Below are 22,406 nucleotides of genomic sequence, written 5' to 3'. Positions count from 1 at the left end.
CTTCTCAGACTCCTATCACTGAATTTTCAATAGACTGCAATCATACTGGACTCGTACAACCAAACTACCAGTTCTGGAAGACTTGGATTTTCTACATACAGATCTTGTTAGCTTTTCACAAAACTCGGGATCTTGTACCCCAGCTGCTTTCTGTCACTAAGCATAAATAACACTGACCTGTTCACGCCTTCCACTCCCACTCTTAAAAAGAAACTGAAGCAAAACAAAATTACAGTCACAGTTCAAATCACAGAGCACAGGTTTCCTAGAGCAACAGACAGCTTATGAACTAGCGCACAGTGCCACTTCCAGAGAATACAATTAAAACATAACACAATTCTAGGTATTTCTGAAGCCTTTTATACTTATTTACTTTAAAATTTCTGATGCTGTCCAGATATCCATTGCATATCTATATGCCATACCCTACCCCAGTTTCTTTATTCAGAATACCATTTCTTCTACCACAAGGGATTTAAATTGCAGATCCAGATCTTCCTATTCATGATTTCTTCTCTGGAACCTTACATTGTTCTTTATTCTGCACCAGCTACCCTTCTTTTAAACTTATCTTCTCTCAGTCCAGAATCTTCTTGTCTTGCTTTATGTCCTTCCCTCACCTTCAAACGTACTTTGCCTCTAGATACTTGCTTTGTCATTGGACATTTATTTTTGTTTGGTAATTTTTCTGTCCCCAGAAGAACATGGAAGATGGGTTTCTTCATGACTCAGGTTCTCCAGCATGCTTATTGTGCAGCCAGAACATAATCATGAAGGTTATTCACTTCTGCAGCACCTTACCATACAGATGTCAATCCAACCAGCCTCCTGGATGAACTACACATTGGCTAACTGTAGGAACCTGGTGTATTGTCAAGTCTGGCAGATTTTCCCCATTAGAAGACTGGGCTCCCAAATAACCTTCTCAGGGATGCACAATCCTATATAACACATGCCTACAGCAAGGCTGGGACAATTAACAGTCACCCCTCTTTCCCAAATGATGCAAATCTCACAGTAGCTATTGTTTATGTAACTTAGTGCATATGCTACACAGAAATCAAATAGGATACTTTTTTTTTCCCCTTCAAAAAGTGACTCTCTTTGCTGAAGTCATTACTGTCCTCTAATTAGGACAGATGAGACCTTTCAACTCCCACACCTAACATTACAGTTAGAACATTGCAATAAATGTCAAACTAAGAACAAGGGTTTATTTTAGCTGACTGACTGCTGCTGTTCTATTCCTCAAGCAATCTCCTCAGACAGATCCACAAGTAAATGGAAACGGCGCTCTGACCTTGACAACTTGACCGAACATAAAATTGGGAGGAGGAATGTCAACAAACACCTGTGCTGCACTAGGCTCAGTGCTGTGCAAGACATCCTCCTTCCTGTTCCAAGTTCTGTACATTGGGAGTTGTGCAGACAACTGCTCCCCCTCTCCCCAGCCCCCAATATTTCAACAGGAGTTGCAGGCTGTGTTTATAATCCACACTGTAAAGATGCAAATAAGTTGCTGCAACAAAAAGGAAAAGCAACGAGTTTTCCGTTAAGAGACATATTTAACATTAGCAGTTAGGAAAGCTAAACCTGGTAATAGCATTTAAAGAGGCACTTTCATGTTAGTCACGTTTTTGAACATGCAAAGTCTAACATACATTATTGGATCTGCTACTGCTAGTTGCGCTTCCACAAAAAAAAAAGCAAGTTTATCACATGCTGGTGATTTCAATTATGCAGATTTCAATTTTACAGTTCAAATCTCTGGTTTATCTTATCTTTTCCTTTTCTCCCAAATCTGCAGCCTATAGGGGAAGTAAACTTTTTGTCTCTGAACCAGAAAGCCACCAGAGCCAAGCATTAGCCAGTGACTTGATGCCAAAAGGATCTGAATTAGTATTGGAAAAGTCTTTGCAAAGGAAGCAGCAGCACAAGACTGATCCTAACCATGGCTCTGAGAATTCAGATTGCAAAATCTTCCTTGGAAGCCCACAAAAAAATGGACAGATTAAGATTAGCAAATCTTAATTTGTCCATTTGTCCTTTATTTTAGCAAACATCAAGAGCTTTAGTTTGTCTTTAAGACATGTACCAAAAAGCAATGTAAAAAAATAAGTCTAGACTAAGTGATTTCTTGCCTGTTTGTTGAGCAACTTGTTATAAAAATAAGATAGTGACTTGCAATTCAGTTTAATAAGCAGCTTCACTGTAGTTACAACTTTGCATATCCTTCGGAAGGTAAAGGGCTACAGCTTCTGCCATCAAGGATATATTACTGTCTGCCCATCAGAAATGAACTTATGTCCATAAACCACATTAAATAAAATGCATTAACAACGTGGTTCATGGAGCAAGCAATACACTAGAATAGTACTGTATACTATTGTTCACTGGTCCCTACTTCACAAAGACAGAAATATGGCAGCTTCATTCTTTTCGCCTTTTCCTCAGTGTGAGCATCAAGATTGACTTTTATAAATATCAAGCCATGCTAGACTGTTTCAGAAACAACACCCATAGCTCAGAAGATACCCCCTTCAAATCTACAGTTGAGAGGTACCCATTTACAGCATCAGCATATTTATGGTGGGTAATCCTTAAAAATATTTTTTTTTTAACAAAGTGCAAAGAAGCACACTTGCTGAAAGCAGGGATACAAAATACAATTTTAATGGGCAACTGTCACTGACTACTCTTGCTGACTATGGAGATATGGCTCCCAGTACTCATTAGTGTCCTGCCAGATAATTAAACGGATTACTCAAAAAGAACTGTTGACAATCACTCATAAGACTACTATTTTAATAAACAGGTTTCTGGCTCCATTAGCTGATTTATTGAGTTCCTTTCAAATAATCAATTCAGTCCAGCTGTTTGTGCAAAGTTACTGGTCAACATAAAGCTTACACAAAAACTGCCAGTCAGCAGGAGAATAAGTTTGTAATGCTCGCCACAATTATCTACAGGGACAAGTATTTTCAACACTTCAATGGCTTTCCAGAGTCCATTATTCATTATTACTGGGTACTACTGCTTTGACAGAAGTATCTTTTTGTCACCCCATCAACCCTACTCGATGTTATTATAGTTCAAGTTACATTTGTGCTTTTAGTAACTCCAACTATCAAAACAGTATTATTTATCTTGGGCTCCACCTGCCGGCCTCAAAAAAAGCATAAGTGTTTATAGGTCCTATATAAACAGTCCCATCTTTTTTTTTTTTAAATTCAGACAGAAGTGTTTAAGCCAACTAAACCAGAGCTACCTCTTAAAATAGCAGCAATACTTAATTGGCAAAGGAGGCAATCAATGTCTTTTGGTATGTTCTTCTATCAAAGCTGACATTGCATTTGTAACACCTGTTGTGGTTTTATACCCCGGCTGGATGTTAGCCTTAAAATTCTTAAATAAAAACATATTGTAAGTCAGACTCAAATTTGGATATTCTGAAATTTGAGACAATTAACAAACATTAAGAGGAGAAAAAAAACTGAAAAGGGGCTGTCATAGACATGATAGGCACATAAACGTTTAATCAAAAAGTCTTTATACAGGTGTCATTCTTTCAAGCTCATATTCACGTAAAAGAGGGTGCTGCAACTATGGGTATGAGAAGAGCATAGTGCACAGAGCTGCCATTACAAAGCAGATGCACTCAACTCAGCCTTCTCGTCATTCAGTGATAGTTTTCCACAGATCAAGGGGAGAAGATGAAGAAGATTAGGTCAGCGCTGGCTTCCACACTTGCAACTTGATCCTATAGAAAGTCCAAAGCGTGATAAAAAGCTGACTTTCTAGCTCCATTTTAGCAGAAAATGTGTCTTCAGAACTATTCTTAGAGGTGCAGGAGGCAGCTTAGTTAAAAAAATAATAATTCAAATAAAAAACAGTAAGTTGTGGCACAACACATGCCTTCTGGTTTTCTTTTTTGAAGACAATACAAGCCAGAATATACATACTGTGCAACCTGACAAGGTCTGCAGAATGGGGGGAAAAAACCTCCACTCTAAGGTGGGACAGTGAAGACTTACTGCTCTCTGGATAATGAGCTTTTATAAAATCTAGTTGGATTATTCCCAGTCATCAAGACAACAGTTATCAAGGATTAAATGACAGCAGCAATCTTCTATTTCTGTAATATGTTTCTAGTTTGCTAATTTACACCAAATACGCACAAACCAGCTTGACAAGAATTACAAACATCATGTAATTAAGCGTTCTGCTCCAAACAGCACCGCTGATTCGGAAATGACATTAAAGTAACTAACACTCTTATTCTGTGCTACTGTACTCTGCTAGACAGTACAGTGTGTTGTTTTGCTCATTTTAACGATCTGTTAAAAGCCTGAGTGGATACATGCCAGCATAAGGTAGCATTTAGAGGGACTATCAAGAGACCAAAGCATGATAGATTGTGTATGTTCTTTTCATAGGGTTCTACCATCATTTGGTTGATTAGAAGCAATCAGTTCACAATTTGGCATAAAACCATTTTACCCTTAAGAACTCCCAGTAGCAGCCTTTGAAAAATGAAGCCATTTGTTATGTATTTTGTTTTCACAAATGAAGCATCATAAATAACATCTGTCAGTTCCCACAGTGATCTCAATTGCTTCTCAAATGATCCAAAACTGTTGTTTAGGTGCCATCTAGGAGACAGCTAAAGATCATCAGTCACTAGATTCTGATAGTTTTATGTACCACAACAATAGCTCGTGGTCAGCAGAGTCTAAAACTATTTTACTGCTTCTTTTTAATTTGTCCAAAGGAAACCGAGCACTACACTCCTCAAATGCCCATAAAAGAATAAAATTGGATGCATTTTCTTTCAGTAGTGGAATGATTTTTTTTTTTAATATATAAACTGAACTTGAAAATCATGGAAAATAAGAGATGCTTGATTTGTTTTTAAAAGTAATCTACCTTTTTTTTTCCCTCCACTTAAAAGCATCTCACAGTTGTATTTCTTAGAGCCTTTTAGTGGCTTGCTTGTGCACTTCCCTCGTTTAGCACGTGCTCCTGCGGAGTAATACTAATCATTAAAGATAAAGATGAGGTGGAATAGATGGATCCACAACCTGATGCCTTTCAGGCTGCTCTGTATAGACAATTAGTAACTAACCTAGGGTTTGTAACCCTACCAAGGCAAAGAGTCAGTCTTCACTGCAAGAGACAGCAATGCAAGATAGAACACTTATGAAAACACAGAAAGTAACATAAGGTGCATGCTGTTCCCAAGTTTAATGAGTTAATTTTATTTTCAGCTCCTCAATTTCTCTCTCTGGCATCTTACTAGATTACGTCCACTGTACAGCTCCCAAGAGAAAAAAAAAGGCCAGTAAACATCACATTTCACCACACCGTATTTTAAAAAACATTTGCAAGGCATGGAATAAGACAGCCTTTACCCTAGTTTCTCAAGAGTGCTAGCTTCTCCTCTGCCACAGATCTGCAGACCCAGAGCCTTTTGCTAGACTTCTTCCTCCTTTTAGACAAAGACTGTTATTTTTAGCTTTCACAATTCTTAGGTTTTCTTCAGTGAGGAACCAGTTAGGAATCCTGTTTTGGGGAAAGAAAATCTGTTTTCCACTTCTTATTCATAGGAAGTATATGTTACAAGTAACTGGAAGAAACACTTAGTGGAAGATTCATATATACTTGCTGTGTTCTTACACGCTTCCCTAGAGATGTTCCTCTAGATGCTCCCAGAGTAATACCAGTCTATATGGACCTTTGACCTGACCCAGTATGGCTGGTCTTATATTCCTACGCTTAACTTCCTGTGACAGAAGGGCTGCAATCAACACTTATGTGTGTTTTCACTCCCACTCTTCCCACCTCAGCTACAATAACTCTGCGCTTACTATCTACCCTGAACAAAACTTAGAGGGGCCATGGGGTGATAGGCAGCCTACAAACTTGCAAGGAAGGGACCAAGAGAAAAACACAAACCCACAGCAGTTAAGCAGACGAAAGAAGTCCTGCAAGTTATCCTTATGTAAGAAAAAACCACATTCATTTCTTTCAAGATAGCAGATACAAAACGAACACTGCAACACAAGAAGAGCTTCAAAGCTTTTCGCTTTGAGTTCAAATAATCCTTCTAGGAGACATAAGGCAAGGACAACAGAATTTTGTTAGTTCTGCTGTTACCAAAGTTATTTATTTAATTGTAATTTTAATATGCTCTTTAAAAAAAGCATCCCCATAAAAGTAATTTGGCTGATCACTATCAGCATTCAGCAGGTTCACTTAGAATGGCTCTCACAAGAGCAACACCACTGTCTAGGCCTACCTACTTTACTGCAGGTATGTTATATGTCTGGTTGTGTCCACTTTCAAGAATACAGTTGCTATGATGGTAAACATCCTATTACGTAGTCTGGAACAAGTGTAAGTAGTTAACAAGAGAGGTGCATAACTGCACTGAAGCATTGCCAAACATACCAAAACAATTACAGCGAAAAATACTAGCCCACCCTTTAGCCACTTCATTTAAAATATTAACTAATTACAATGAAAATAGATAGCAAGTTGGCTTCAGTTAGAGCTGAGATACTTGAATCTCTGTATAGCCTGGATCAATTCAGTCAAACTGCTCCTAAGAACTATGGGAAGTCTGAAAACAACTCAACTAAAAAAATTATCAAATTTAACTTAAAAAAAAAAAATATCAAGTTTCTGTATGTTTTGACTTTTAAAACCAGCACAACACACAGCGGAGAGTGAGCTAGTAATCAAGTGCACTTCAGAGCAGCATGTGCCCTGTTGATCTCATGTAATCACAAAAGAAATCTCTCAAACCCCCCCCAGTGTTTTCAATACCTACAAACTGAAACATCAGTAGTTTTCAGTGCCTTTCTGTGACTATTTCTTGACAAACCGCCATCAAAGGGTCACCATACGTTAAAACAATTACTTTATCAAACTGTTGCATGCGACACAAGTACCAACCCGCCACCACCAGCGCAAGAACGATACGCCATCACACAACCAAAGAAGACACGCGTGGGTTGACACTATAAAGCAGCCCCGTAGCTGCCGTCGGATAAATTTAGGACAAGGAGTTTCTTCAGCGAGAGGCGCTCAGGAGCGGCGCCTTCCTTCCCGCCACTCGCTGTGAGGGGAGGCGGTCACCGCTGCCGCGGAGCGCCGGGGCCCTGGCGCTCGGCCGGGAGGGGCCCGCCGCCCCCTGAAGCGCACACAGCCCCCCACCCCTCAAACCAGGAGCCCCTTAGCTCCCAGCCAGGCTGCGCCGGGGGCTCGGGCTCCCCAATCCTGACAGGTGAAGCGACTCAAAGCTATTTCTGAGGCTGGCCCCCGCCCTTCCCACCCAAGCACGAACCGGGAGGGGCGCCCGCCCGAGCTGAGTCCGCCAGGACCGAGCGGGAGAAGGGGTCCGGCCCGAACGGGAAAAGGGGTCCGGGGCGTCCGCCCCTCCCCCCAGCCCCCTCAGAGACAAGAGCCCCGCGCGCGCTCCGCACTCACCCAGCACTGGCACCAGCCCATCCCCACCGCACCGCTTCCGCGAGAGCAGCCAGTTCAAAACAACGCCCGCCCTTATTGGCTGCGAGCGCCCCGGCCTCCCGCGCGCTATTGGGAAACGGATTCCCCCGCCTCTCCTCCTCAAGCTGTCATTGGCTGGCTCGCACACAGGTGCCCGGTGGGCACCGCCCCCTCCCAGTCCCGTCGTCCCCGTCCCCCCCCCTCCCCCGCCCCGGGCGTCCTGAGAGGAGCCGTGGCCTCCTGCTCCTTGCCCGGCCCTGCGGCCTGAGGAGGACTCTGGCCTTGGGGTGTTTCGAGAGGAGGCGGTACAGGGTGCTCGAGGCAAGTCACCTTCAACACAGCCCGGTACCCACGTCCGCCACAGCGGATTGAAGAAGTCATCTGTGGTACTGAGTGGTACATGGGCTGCTTCTTGGCCGCCTCAGCCTGTTTCCAGTATATTTTGTTTCAAGGTATGAAATAATAACGTCAAAGGCTTGATGTGAACTTCAAAGGGCTCATAACTCTGAGGACTGATACCCCCAGGACCGGGTTGCTGACAGTCTCAGTGAGTTTGGATGTAGCTACTTACCCACTTCTAGAATGAGGCCACTGCGTGGGACACGTGTTAACGTGACTACCTTCAGGGGAGACTCTGCTGACAGAAAGGCCCCAAAGTCATTGAGCCCTGAGCTTGCAATGGTATAAATTCAGGCCAGGACAGCTTTCCTGAGGATTGAGGAAAACACAAGTGACAAAGTCAAATTTGCTTTCAGCTATTAAGCACAGCATGATCAGAACTGATAATTAAACCTTTAGTAATTTTACTTAGATCTGCAGATTTAGGCTGGGATTGGATCTGTGCCACCTTTTTGTCCTTTCATACCGAAATACTAACTTGTGGGTTTTTCAAATAAGATTTAAAACTTTATTTCTGATTTTTTTCACAGGTGGCAATAGAGGGTTTTGGTGGAGCCTGTAAATTAAAAATGTTTTATGGTGAAGCCCGTAAGGAGAGACCACAAAAGCTTTGACTGCTCTTCTAGGTTCTAACACTGATAAACACAGTACACATAAGATACGGAACACTAATGAAAAGAACTCCCAGGCGTATATGAGGGTGTAATGTGGCTTGCAAGGCAAAACCTTTCATCCTGGATGCAGAAAACCTGAAGTCAATTGTTAGCTTTACCACTGGTCTGGCATATGACATTGAGCAAGTTCATCTCAATATTTTCTTTCTCCATCAACAACAACGGGGTGATAGCATTGACCTTTGCAAGGTCTTTTGAGATCTACTGATGAAAACTGCTGGGTGAGTATATTATCACCGTTATTTGTACTATTGCTTTTGAAACACAATAATAGATTGTAGTTAATACCTACATATATCAACCTTGATACATATAAACCTAAAATATATTTATGTTTTCAGGTATAGAGTTGTTATTTAAAACAGTTATCTGATTAATAAGTAGACAAATTATACAAATCTCTTAATCTCCATTACATTAAAATTGGTAAAATGCAAGCACATTAAATATAATTTGTTCTTTGCTGTCACTCTGTTTCTCAAAGTATAGACTCATCACTGTGACCAAAGATTATTCAGCTTCTATGCTTGATGCCCATTAAAAATCTTCAGATGATAGGTCTGCATACCTTCAGTAGGAGCTAACGTCTGTGGGAAGAAGAAAAGGAAAACCGTCCATAGGCCTAAAACTTAATGGTGTTAGTTTTTACTAATTTTTAATTTTTTCATCTTTTTAATACATATGGGAAGTTAGAATAACTTCAGAGTAATTAAAAAAATATTTTTTAGGAGGCTTCACAAAAACATCCGCTCCAAGGATTCGTGAATACCGGATTTGGTGGCCATTCAGACTCTTCCTTGTATTTCTTGTGTCTACCTTTTGTTCTGCCTATACCAGCTCAGTTATTGTTGTCCCTTTTAGACCCTGCCCTAGGGGATCTGTGCATAGTGTCCATTGTTTTTCAAACTCGAATAGTCTGATCCCAAGTAGGCAGTGATTCTGTATCCACTTTAAGTATCTTTAATGAAGAGAGTGGTACTGGCTGTCAGGGCAGAACCTCTATTGGAGAAAGCTAAAACCCAAGCAGCTTAGTGAAAAACTTGTAGAATTATTCTCCTGAGTCAGTCTGAAAAGCTAAAAGAGAAATAGTCCTGACATTTATTTAAAAACTTTGTTCTATCTTCTAAGTGCTGGAATGCGTGTTGTTTGGAATGCATAAAGTACACCTTGAACGGATTAAATATCTTTTCCCTAAGAGCTCTCAAAAAGTAGTTGCTAAAGAGGAGACATCAGTGATGCAGAGTTTTCGAGAGATTGGTTCTTGCTCTGATCCTATTTGATATCTCTATCAATTGTCTAGATGATGTAAGATCTTTACTAGTAAAATCTGTAGCTTAGTAGACTATCAGTGGATAATTCGCATGACTGATTAGTTACAGAATCATCTGATGTGCCCAATTAAATAATCCCAGTCCAATAAAATGCATTTTTTAATGTCAGAAAATGTGAGCAAACACATCTGGAAATAAAGAATGCAGGGATGGAGGCTAGCTTGGCAAAAAGTACTTCAGAAAATAATTTAGCTGTTACTATCTATAAAGGTTTCAACATGACCTCTCAGGGTAATATGGTGGTAAACTGGACTAATGTAATCCTGTAATGTATAAAATACAGAATACATAGGGGAGACAGGGGAGCGATACTGCCTTTGTCCAGAGCACTACTTACACTGGAACACTGCACCATTTCTGGCACCCACGGTAAGGGAGGAGGGGAAAACCACTAGGAATAATGCAGAGGAACGTAAAAATGATGAAGGGGATAGATAACAAGATATAAATAGGGCTGTAGGAAGCTCAACCTATTCAGCTAGTCAAAGAGAAGGCTGAGAAGCGACTCGATGGCAGCACATAAGACCACTGCAAACGGCAAAAAGGTCAAGTTAGACAAATCCACAGGGAACACGTGCCAGCATTACCTGGCTGCATTGCACCTGACGAGCCCTCTGTCACAGCACGCGTTTCAGACATTAGTTGGGCCCGGAATCTCCCCGTCTACAGCTGTGAAAAGTACCACTGAGCCTCCCCAGAAGCAGAAAGCCTTTAGCCGTACTGCAGGTCGGTGGGCTCAGCGCTGCAGGCCGCGTAGCGCGGTTTCGCCGTACCCATCCAGTGAGGTGACATAATGGGTCGCTGCTGCTGCTCCTGCCGAAAGCACATCGTCAGCGCTCCCCTCCCGCCCCGCTCTCCGCCGTGCGGGCAGCCCCGTCCCCGCTCTCGCAGCGGGAGCCGCCTCTCGCCGAGCCGCGGCGGCGCCTCTCGCCGAGCCGCGGCGGCTCCTCCCGCCGGCCGCGCTGCTGCCCCGCGCTCCCGCCGAGGGACCGGCCCGCCCCGCTCGGACGGACGGTCCCGCCGGCCAATGGCGAGCGGAGCGGCTAGCCCGTGAGCGGCGCGGGGCGGAAACGCGCCAATGAGGTTTTGGTTGCTGGGCTCGATCGGCAGAGGAAGTACCCAATAGGAAAATTCGCGGCGCGGTGGTTTGCGTGCCCGCGGCAGGCAGGCAGGCAGGCAGCGCGAGGCAGGGGTCGCGGTGGGACCGCCCGGCGGGTGTGGGTCGCGGCCTCGCTGCCCTCCCCGGCCCGCTGGCCGCTGTGGCGATGGCGTGGGGGCAGAGGAGGATGCCTCTTCCCTTTCGCTAGTACTTCTCCTCCCCCCCCCAGGTGTGAATGCGGAGGAACGATAACGCCCCGCTCTAAAAAAAAAAAAAAAAAAAAAAAAGAGTTGGAAAGAGGGTACTCACAGGGGCTGACTGGGAAATGCGTGCCCCCCCCCCCCCCCCCCCCCCCCGGCGGGCCTCTCCTGAGGGACGCTCGACCGGCGCGGTTTGGCGGGCGGTTATTTTCCGAAACTACGTTTCGGAAAGGGCACGCATTTTTCTGCGTTGCCCTTGGACCTTTTTTTGGAGCGGCCTCGGGGGCCGTCGGGAGGACCGCGCTCCTCCGGAGGCGGCGGGCGGCCGAGCTGGGCTGAGGGAGCGGGGACCCGGAGGGCCTGAGGGCAGCGGGTGGACGTGCTTTGTAGAGAGGAGGAATCCCCCGCGTGCTTTAGAGACGCAGCCAAAAATCTCGTTAGAAAAGGTAAATGCAAGAAAAGGGTTAACGGTCGCTGCCACCTCCCCCTCCTCTCCGCCGGCTGGATAAAGATGGTCTTGGATACCCTTTGTAAATAGGAATGTGGAGGTGGGAGGGGGAAATCAGCCCGACTCCGTCCGCCGTGTTCGTCTCGGGGGGTGAGAAGGCGATAGAGAGGCTGGCGCAGCCCGGGTGCTCTCCCGGGAGAATGCGCGGGGGGACGGACGCGCCTTCCGCGGGCGCCGGGAACCCGCGGGGCTGCGCCGGGGTGGGGAGGGCGTGAGCGGCGGGCGGGGAGCACCGCGGAGGGGGCTCCTGCGCCCGGGGAACGGCAGGCGAGAGAGGAAGACGAGGGGCTTGGGTTGATATGCTGCCCAGCGGTTGCCGAGTATTTTATTGAAGAGTTGGTGGGGGTCGTCCCCCCCTTCTTCTGGTTTGTTTTTTTTTTTTTTTTTTTTTTGGTACACCCGCCTCCTTGAAGCCAGCAGAAGCAAGGAAAATAAGCTGAGAACAGAGAAATAAGAGAAGACGGAGGAGATGGTGAGCAGATCATTGGGCTGGGGGGAATGAATGAGGTTGCCGGGCTATTTTCTGTTGAGATGTTCTTGCAGGGTGTAGTACGTTTGGGATAATTTTGCATTACGACTGCAGACTAGCCTTCTTTGTTTGCTAAAAATTGCTGTTTAACAGCGTTCATCAGTTTATTGTGAGATACGCGACGAGGACTTGATATGTACCAATGGCTAAAATTACATACGCAAGCCACACGCACAAGCAACCCCTAAACAAACCAACATTGTATTAATCCTGCAATATGATGGGCAGCTCTTGTCATGGAGGGAAGTCATTGCTCAGGTTATTTGTGGCATGCATAGATGAGTCTCTTTGTAGCAAAGACCAAACAAAACTAACCTATTTCTTCAAAAACATGAAATCTATTACAGATCTAAAAGCCAAAGTTAGGCAGTTTTTTCCCTCTTCGTTTCCCCTGCAGTATTGCTGTAGACAATTAAAATCTAATGTTTGCAAAACTTGACCAACTCTAAAATGTTCACTTCTAGCATGCAAATAGTAAAGATCATCTTTCTCCCTTTCTCGCTCTTTTTTTTTTTTTTTTTTAAATGTAGGCACTTGTTTGTGTATGTGGAAGGGGGAATTCTTGTAACATGTACTTTGCTTTTTACAGTGTACTGTTGTGCCTTAGGTAGGTCACAATACAAAATGTGATTCTTCGTATGTTAAAAAAAATCTCTTAGTAGATTTTTTTTTTATATATATCAAGTGAAGACGTGTTTTATACTAAAAATATCTTAAACACTAGATAGAAGTTTGTGTGGAAAAACCCCTGCAGTTTTGTATTAATGGGAATGCTTTATGGTAAAAATCATGACTCTAAATGACAGAATATTGACATTGGCTGATTGTATCTTCCTGTGGATGAAGTGCTGCAGTCTGTATTAAGCACATCAGCTCTTTAAGCTTCCATAAATTTAAACATTTTTTGTTTACAAAATTGTGCAGGACTGCATGGTGCAGTAGTAAAATCTGAAATTTAGTGGCTTTAGAAATGTTGCAAGGCACTGCAAAAGAGAAAAATTGCAGCTTCATATTAAATCTGCTGTGGACAAAAAAGGTTTGTTATAATAAAGTAATACAGGATATACATGGTGACTAACTGAAAAGGCTGGATAGTTTGGAGTTTCTACAGAAAAATAAGTTGTGAACTATGCTGTGATCTTCATCATGCAAGATACTTGGATGGATGGCTGTTAAATTTATTTTAAGCAACAACTCTGTAAATGCTTGTCTGAAATATTTAAATTATATGCCCCATTAGGCAAATGGGTTTATCTTCCCATTGCTTGGCTAAAGGAATGTATTAAGAGGGCAAGGTTTAGAAGAACAATACAGTGTGACTGCATAGTTTCACTGCATAGTTCATCCTCATGTATTGTTCAGAGATGCATAGAATATATTTTATTTGACATTGGTGATCTTTATAAAGTTGACTTTGCTGATTTTATTTTTATGCCATAGTTGCTGTCAACATAAATAACTGAATTTCAATTAATATAACCATAGATTTGACCTACTATTAAGCTAGAATGTATGAAAAATAGTTCCCTTCTTTGATTTTCATCTATTCATTCAAAATCTCTGCAATGGATTTCAGTGACAGCAATTCTTTAATATTGGAAGAACTGGTGAGAGTTACAAATAGAGAGAGATTCCAATTATATTGAGTTAGGACACTGCACTAGAAATGGCAAAATTCCTGCCTTTTGCTTATACTTCAGATTTTGTACAGACTGCAGTTCGGAGAAGATATCTTATCCTGAAGACCATCTGCATGCATATTACAGTTATATAAAACTAAGCTTCTGTATTTGATTTTATGTAATGCAACACATTATTTTTGCAGTGCTTTTGGTGGATCTTCGTTAGTGTCAGAATTGATACACTGTGAGGAAAACCTGTTAGAATTCTTGTGCTACCAGGTTTATAATTTGTTGCTCTTAATATTTTATTGTGCGAGTATAAATCATTGACACAGACATTGTAAACAAATGCTGTAGCAGCTAAGTGTGAGATTACGTTTAGCTTATGTCTTTACAGTTTAACCAGAGTATGACAGTATCTTGTCTAGTGCGAGTGCATTCTATTCCTAACAGCCATCACAGTAATCTTCAAACCAGAAAGGTTAGGTCAAATTTTTTACTTTATTGCCTGTCTCTACAGAAGAAGGAGGAAAAAGGCCAACTCTAGGGTTACTCCAATATGGATAGGGAAAGAATTTATCAGATGTGTTGTGTGCAGTTACCTTATTCAGACTTCGTGTGAGTTGCCTGGAAATTAGCATTGAGATTTCTGTTAAGATTAAAATCCATGTATTTTTAGAAAAAGCATTCTTTCCATAATGCAAAACATTTAGACTATACATGTAACTTGGCAAACATATTTTCTTCAGAAAAGGGCATTAGCAATATCATGGGTTTAAGCATTCAAATAAGAACAAGAAGATCTTGAATTATTCTCTTAAATTCCAGGTAGGATGTGGTCTACACGTGTGCTGAAGCAAGAAGGTTAGCCACCTGTCTCAACGTCTGAAAAAAGTAGCAACCATCTTACGTAATGAAATGGTTTATTTATTTCCCTCAGCTAACTTGTGTAAAACAAAGCCAAACCCCAAAAACTGTGGTGCAAGTTTTTTGTTCCTTGTTTGTCCTTTTCGCTCCTACCGTTCCATATCACAAGCCATGCAAAACAAGCTGTAAAGCTACTTCTGGTTCTATGTGCTGAGGTTCTAGAGGTCTAGATCTTCTGCATTAGCACAGGTCACATTCATTTTGAATAGTATGTAAGACAAATAACTAATTCTAGTGAATCTCATTCCTTCCATGTGTCTGCTTTTCTGCAACATTGTAAGAACAGGCAGCTCAATTTAGTAATACCCAATCTTTTTGAAAGGCTGGCAGTAACCCTCCGGCGGTCAACCCTCTAGCAGTCCCATTTTCAGGAAGTAGCATTTTTGGTGTGTGGTGTGTAAATGGCTAATCATTTAATAGTAAGTGGACAGCATCTATTATTAATCATTAATTTATACACACTACATCAAATAAAATATCATTTTAGAGTCCTGATGAGACTCATTGATTGCCACTGTGTTTCAGGATAGTTTCACATTTTGACCCACCAAAATACATGCTTTTCCTGGAACATCAGTTAATCTTGTGGACAAAAAAAATGTACAAGAGACCCAGTAGGAATGCATTTATGGGTGGCATTTTAATTTTTTTTTTAATCTTTTGTAGAGAACACTTCAATTTAGTTAATGAAGCTCAAATCTTGTCACTACTCATTCCTACAAAGAACATAACTGAATATATTTTCTTAAAAGAGCTGTCATTACTGGGAGCATACCACTGTTGAAACAAATGGCCTCTTCCTGAAAATAATGAATCTTAACTAAGTAAGGCACCGTTATGCCCCTGAAATGACTGACTTTATTGAATTTTTTTAACTGATTACTTTATCAAATTCTGTAAAAGTTGATACTGTGTTTATACCCTCATATTTTCCTATATATTTATGTTTTTGTTGTCCAATCTAGATAAAATTGAAGGAAATGTCACTGGTTCCAAGTAAGAGCCATCTAAAGTTGGTTCTAAGAGGGTGGCAGCAATGAAGTCAAGGGATCTGCTTAATCATATGTTTCAAAATCAGGCCTTCTGAGGAGTTAATGTAGAAAAACAAAATCAGTGGATACTTCTGTAGATATCTAAATCTGTTTTTTCTCAAGTGTAGACTATTTGCACAAGATAGAAAATGTTTATTAGCAATAGTACACTGAGGAAAGAACCTGTGAGCCTGAATATGTCTGTTCTGCATCTCTCCAAATACCTCCTTGTGAAGGATCTCTTGGTCTGATTCTGCTAGTCTTAATCCTCTATAATCAGCTGATATTAATTACCATGAGACAAGTTGAGAGATTTTGAATATGGAGTATATTTAGAAAGAGCAAAATTGTAATATTGAGATCAAAGATTCCGGGCTGAGCAGCCTAAGACCGTAATTTTCATCCAACGCTTGTCTAATGGTGATGCTGCTGGTGGCAAGTACTAAGATCTATTGAGAACACCTGGGCAGGATTGTGCTTCTCTGCTTCACTTTCCGGTTTATATTACACTGTGAAGACCTTTCTGTTTCTGAACTACATGCAGTATGCTTTATCTCTACAGATAGGACAGCTTTCTTAGGCAGTTTAGGATCTTTGTTCCATAAGGTCCTTGACTGCAGTGTCAAAATCTTCTGTGCATGCTTCAGTTGATGTTGTTTATAATCATGGTTTTCCTGCATCTTGGAGAACATGTGCTTTGTTTCAGAAGCTGCAACAAGGTTTTCATGAGCTACTGTGCAGATATATGCCAGTTCACCACTAATCCGTTAGCTTATGATTTGTAGGTCAGGGAGAAATTGAGATTTTGCTATCTAAACAGTATCATCTCTTTGCTGCTTCAGTGCTTACATGACATCTCAAGTTGGCTGAAGATTAAAAGGACACTGTCAAGGTATCTTTCACAATTTCATTTTTATTATTTATTTTGTTTGCCTTATTATTGCTGTCATAAGCCATTCGAAGCTTGAATTCTAGTGCCTTGCCAACAGGCCTTTATCCTCCAGAACAGTTACTGTTTAGCTGCTTATGGTTTATTTAGGAGTTGTGAAGCATTTACTGTCTTCTGAAATACATTACTGAAGAGTTACAGCTTAAAGATTGCAAGCAAGTGAGAGGGAAGAACTGAGTAAATCAGTTTGGGCCCAGTCCTTTCACTGTGTAGTTATGGTAAACTCAAAATATTTATTCTTTTCCTTATTTCTTTCAGAATTAAAAAATCTGGGAGTGTAGAATTAGGCATCAGTGCTTCCTTTGTACAGCCATCCTTGAGGGTGAACTTTCCAGGGGATTGGTATCAAGACCTGCATTCTTAGTTGGATGTACTTTGAATTATCTAATGAAGTAATCCCTGTAAGAATTCTTACAGGTGCAGTGGTATTGTCTGACTTTGAGGTGCTGAGCAATAGCTTCATTTGGAGTATTGGACAGAAAAAAAATACCTTTATAGGATCTGGGCTTTGTATCAGATATGCCTTTTTTTTTTTTTTTCTAAGCTTAATGGTCCCCGTCCCGTCCCCCCCGTCCCCCGTCCCCCTCCCCTTATTTCTGCTGTCACGAAAGCAATGATTATGGGGGGGGTTTTGTACAAAGAAATGCTATCTTAACTTGTTGCTGTAAGAAGGTCTTTTCTTAGTTGATCTACATTAGTTGCAATGTAAAGTTAGTAAAACTAGAGCTATTGTTTCCAGTAATTTAATTGCCTGTTCTTCATCTGGTCTGGCAGTCTAATTTCTACCCATGAGTTGGAAACATATCAGCACAATTTCTCTATGGGACCTTATCATTATGGTAAACATGCTCTATTTAATTTGGGTTATGTAGTGATAAAATTTTAAGTAACTGCTATTCAGAATAGTGACAGAAGTGATTGCATAGACTTTTACTGGATTATTCCTATGGCTAAGAAACTGTATTGCCAGGTTTAACTAACCAACAGTGTCCACATCTACTGGATTCACAGCTTGATGAGAGCTGAATGTATGTAGTGATATTGGGTAGACTTATTTTTGCAGGTTTTAAATGAAAAAAATAATAATCTTTTTGACAGTATGCAGAGTGACAAAGGTTACAGAGATTTCCCAGAGGAAAGTGAATTGCAGAATGACTTCAAATGCTGTTCATAAAGCACGGACTATCTTGGGGAAGGAGAATCTGAGTTGTGACACTTAAGTTGGGGTAGTTACAATAACTTCAGGCATGTCAATTAGATGCCTCAGTTAGAAAGGGCACCCACTTCTGGCTGCAAATAAAAACAGTGGATAGAGACAGACAGACTTCTCTGGAGGTTGATTTAGATTATGAATTTGCATCAAGTGTTTTCACTAGCACTCTGAAGGAGCCTCTCTCTCTGCTGACTAGCAAGTATGGATAGTATATGGAGACTAGCTTCCTAAATTAAGCATGTATGTCAGGTGCTGAAAGTGAGACAGCATGAATATTATTCCTGTTATGTATACATCAAAACTTTTAAGAACTTCCAGATGTTGTGTATTTTAATTGCTTATTGATGGGTTGAATCACTCATAGCTGTGTAGTAGAATCCGTAAGCTTGCTACTGCAAGAGTTTCTGTTTTGCTAATCCTGAGAAAGAGAGAGAAGCCTTAGGCAAGTGCATATGGAGAGAAAGGTGGGCATGAGCATGACTTAGTGTTATATTGGGGCTTGTCAAGGAGTATCCCTCTAGTAATAACAGGAGATATGTAGGAAAACAGTGTTCCTTTAAAATGGTGTGGTTTGGTTTTTTGGGTTTTTTTTAAGCAGTGCTTCTCTAGAATGTGTACAGAACACTGTAATTATTGGTGTAGACATTTTTAACCATATTCTGCTCTTTCCTTTGATACATAATCCTAACATTTTGTTAATCTTCTACAGTAGGTTAAAATGGCATAAAGATCAGATGGCTGGAAGTAGGAAGTCTTTTGTCTCATGTCTGGACCTGTTTCTCCATTTTGATAGGCCAGTGACAATGAGTATTCTTCTTTTGCTGTGTATCTACTTTGAAGTATTTAAAAGAAAAATGCTTATATATGCTAACATTAATAAAGTGTTTCATACAATTGTGGTAATAACATTGTCTATACTTAACTTTTCAATACTTCACAAATCTTTGGCTTATGGTTAGTATTCTGCTGTTGTATATTGCTGTCAAGTTTTGATTTAGAAATGAACTCTATTTAAAAAAGTGAAATGATCTAACATTCCTTCTACAATTCTAATCTGATGCAAGGAAGCTTCAGTCATGTTGATCAGTAAAATGACAATAACCATCCATAAAACTTTGATTCAGTTTCGCGTAACAGTAAGTGTATCCTAATAACGGTCCCAAGGTACTGCAAGCATAGTTTTATTGTATGCAGTAGCTATAAATTTAAGAGTTTTCCAGTATGTTTAAGACATAATCTCTTCTGCCTGAATAAATATCACATTTGACTTATTTTATCAATGTAATGTCAAGTGAAGTCTCAAACATGAATCCTAACTTAAACTGGCAGTGTTCTGCTTCTTTGCACCACAGGCTGGGTCATGCCATGCTGGTATAACTTCTCCACATATTTTTAGACTGGTTCTTCTTTAATTCAGTGTGACAATACAAGTAGTGAGTTATTGACAGCAGCTAAAGTGAGACCATTATGACTGTAATCAATAACACACCTGCATAGAATAACAACTGCTACTAGGGACATATTTTGTATTGAATCAGAAATTTATTCTTTCTCCACTATACCCAGTCTGCTACTTCCATAATTTATGTCATAAAATCTCTACTTTAGAGAAGCTGTTACTAAGTTAAATACCAAGAAATTATGACATATCAATATGTAAATTACATATTGAAGATTTTACTACAAGCAGAAACGGCACTTGCTAAATTCCTGTGGGTTCTAATTCAGGACCAAGGCACTTCCTTACTGTAGTCTGAAAGATAATGGAAGTAAAAAAACTGTGTTCCCTCTCCTGAGGCAGTATTTTAGAGGTGGAGGGTGAGACACTGTTTTTAATGTGATTTGGTGATGGAAGCTTATTCAATTGTGTAATCCATAAGTTTGAAACCTTAGTAGACTTTATCAGTAACAGCAGCCCTTATTACACTTCTGTCCTTAAACTGGAATGTAATTTTCTCTTAATAGTGATACATTTCCTTATGGGTCCCTTACAACTTGCCATATTCTATGATTCCATAATCTTTCTGTGTTCTCTCTCTCAAAGATTTACTTTTCCAAGTCTAAAGTCAGTGAAATTGATCAGAAGGTGCAGATTATGTTGAAGAATTAGGAAATACCAGTGTTCCTTGAAAGTAGTACCTATCTTCCTGGAGATATGTGTATATTCCCTTACTTGCTAACTCTGTTTTGTTGATCAGATGATTAGCCATGAGTCCAATGGAAAATTACTGTGTATTTATACTGCATAGAACAAAATCTCTTGGTGGGTTTTATGCATGATAAGAAAACCTAAACAATGTGTCACAAATAATCTTGGCCTGTGAAGCCTGTATGAAGCTTCAAATTCAGTTGTTCATACAGATTCTTGTATGCTTTATTAATTCTTGATTTGAATGTCAAACAGAAAACTCAAATTTGCAAGTGTCGCACGCACTGGCTTTCTAGATATACAGCCTTCTGTTTTTGATGGTGTTACCATCTTTATATCCAAATATACCTACAATTTGTCAACAGGAGTAATCTCAGTGTAGTCCAGAGAAATACGGATGTCTTCAAATTTACTGTGCTTCAGGTTATTAAATAAAATCCTAGTTCTTGGTTAGCTTCTAGGTCTTATTTGTTGCCTGTCTTCTGTTTAGTGGTATTATACCAAACTCTTATCTGGTCTTTGAACAATTACAGTATAAAAGGACTGGTTTGTTCTTCAAGTGTTAAAGACTCAGTACTAAGAATCTCAGCATCAGGCCTGTTCAGTGAAACCCTTCCATACCAAGCTTAGACAAAATAAAATTCAAGTAGGATATTATATTCTTTTTATGTAATAGTATATTATGTGTTGTTTTGTTGTTTAATTCTGAGATGGAACTCCTAAAGTATGGCAAATAAGAATCCAGACAGAATGGATTTCCCCAGACAATTTTCTTGGTGGGTTAACTTATGTATAGTACCTAGTTCTTGAGAACATGTTTTGTGCTGGTACTTTGCCCTATACAAAATGAGGATATTTTCTTGGAAGAATACTTGCTATGTTATCTTTTTTACCAGTGTTTCATGATGGTATGTTCCTGTAGGTAACAAACAGAGTCTTCAGCTTTTACAGAGTACTTACTGTGTTGATGGTGGGGTTTCTGAATCCCAATCCATGCTAATCTGTCTGCTCGAAGAAATAACCACCTCATTTCATTTATGACTCCACAAACCACTTTTCACTGTTTTGAAGCAGAGAAGCAGTATGATAACTCTGAATTTCAGGAACTTTAGTTTTTAAGGGACTGAAGAACTAATGTTAAACAGAACTGTATTAGCTCTCCAGTAGGATCTAATGTAGCTTGTCTAGTTATATACAGGCCAGTAACAAAATTCTTGTTTTGTACTGTTAGCAGTGGTTTTTAAATTGAAAATTAACATAAACTCTAAATATTAATAATTGTATAACGGTTAATCTCTTCACAATGCTAGGCAAGTATTTGCATTTAAATGATCAGGAGATAATACAGGGTTCTGCTTTCCAAGGGATTTTCCTTTCTGATTGTTTGAATACACTCTCTTCTCAATGCAAAATTTTTATTTTTCTGGACAGTTATCATTGTACTTTTTCTAAGCTGTATTGAGGGGACGGAAAATTTACTAAGGAATTTCTTAAGCTGTTGGACCTTCTGCTAATAAGTAACAGAGATCTGATGAGGTTTGCAGCTTGGCTTGCTCAGATTTCCTTTGAAGGAAGATCAGTGGTGATTGAATCCTGAGTAAAAGGAATATGTGACAACCTCTTTGTGATTTATAAATTAGTTGATACCTTGGCTGAGACTTTTAGTGATCCCTTAGGAATTTAGGTCCAAATTCTTAAAAGGATTTAGGCACCCAGTGCCTGTTAAATTCCATTATATTTCTTTACAGTATTGTCACTGAAACCAAGGGAGTTAGGTTTAGGAATACTTCTGAAGGTTTGGATCGCAGGTATGAACTTCCCTTGACTTGTTTCTTTAAGTTTGCGTGGCTGTTTCAGCTTTATTTTGGAGTAAAGATGGATTAATTTGGTAAGATGTATTGACAGGTATGTTTAAAGGATTAAATTATTGCAATTACTTTAAAAATGCACTTGCAGATCAATTTGAGGACAAAAGTCAATTTCCTCAGATTACCAAACTAAGAGGAGATTTTAGCATAACACTTGATTTTTTAATGTTGAAATATAAATGTATATTTGTATACATTTTGATTTGTAATACTGGAGGTCATACAGTAAGCAAAAGACTTCTGTGGCCTTTTTCACCATACTTGTTCAAAACTGCCCACAGTTTAGCAGGCATTTAGTACATTCCCAAACCTGAGTAAAAAAAGTTCAGAGGTACTTACAACTGTGAAGAGTTTCAGAATACTAAGTTTCTATTTATACTATTGTAAACTGTGTAATT

At 40.3% G+C, this 22,406-nt stretch overlaps 2 protein-coding genes across 15 annotated transcripts in view; one reads left to right on the top strand and one right to left on the bottom strand.

The window, feature by feature from the left end:
• The window catches only part of TANGO2 (transport and golgi organization 2 homolog), a 45,352-nt gene extending 34,652 nt beyond the window's left edge, over positions 1–10,700 (bottom strand). For 4 of the 6 annotated variants that reach the window (XR_007506826.1, XR_007506828.1, XR_007506829.1 and 1 more), the window contains exons 1-2: positions 10,501–10,698; positions 8,081–8,217 (exon numbers count right to left, since the gene is read on the bottom strand). The gene's annotated coding sequence lies outside the window, so the exon portion shown is untranslated. Of the gene's footprint in view, positions 1–7,491; positions 7,553–8,080; positions 8,218–10,500 lie in introns of those variants that run through there. The other 2 variants (XM_049807010.1, XR_007506827.1) reach the window with 2 other exon arrangements.
• Positions 8,709–22,406, top strand: part of ARVCF (ARVCF delta catenin family member) — a 297,786-nt gene continuing 284,088 nt past the window's right edge. For 5 of the 9 annotated variants that reach the window (XM_049807006.1, XM_049806998.1, XM_049807000.1 and 2 more), the window contains exons 1-2: positions 11,641–11,658; positions 12,138–12,192. The gene's annotated coding sequence lies outside the window, so the exon portion shown is untranslated. Of the gene's footprint in view, positions 8,804–11,640; positions 11,659–12,102; positions 12,193–22,406 lie in introns of those variants that run through there. The other 4 variants (XM_049806997.1, XM_049806996.1, XM_049807007.1 and 1 more) reach the window with 4 other exon arrangements.

The sequence above is a fragment of the Accipiter gentilis genome, chromosome 7 (assembly GCF_929443795.1).
Source record: "Accipiter gentilis chromosome 7, bAccGen1.1, whole genome shotgun sequence".
Taxonomy (NCBI): Eukaryota; Metazoa; Chordata; class Aves; order Accipitriformes; family Accipitridae; genus Astur; species Astur gentilis.
Note: the sequence above shows the minus strand (reverse complement) of the source record. Positions and strands in the feature narration are given on the sequence as shown.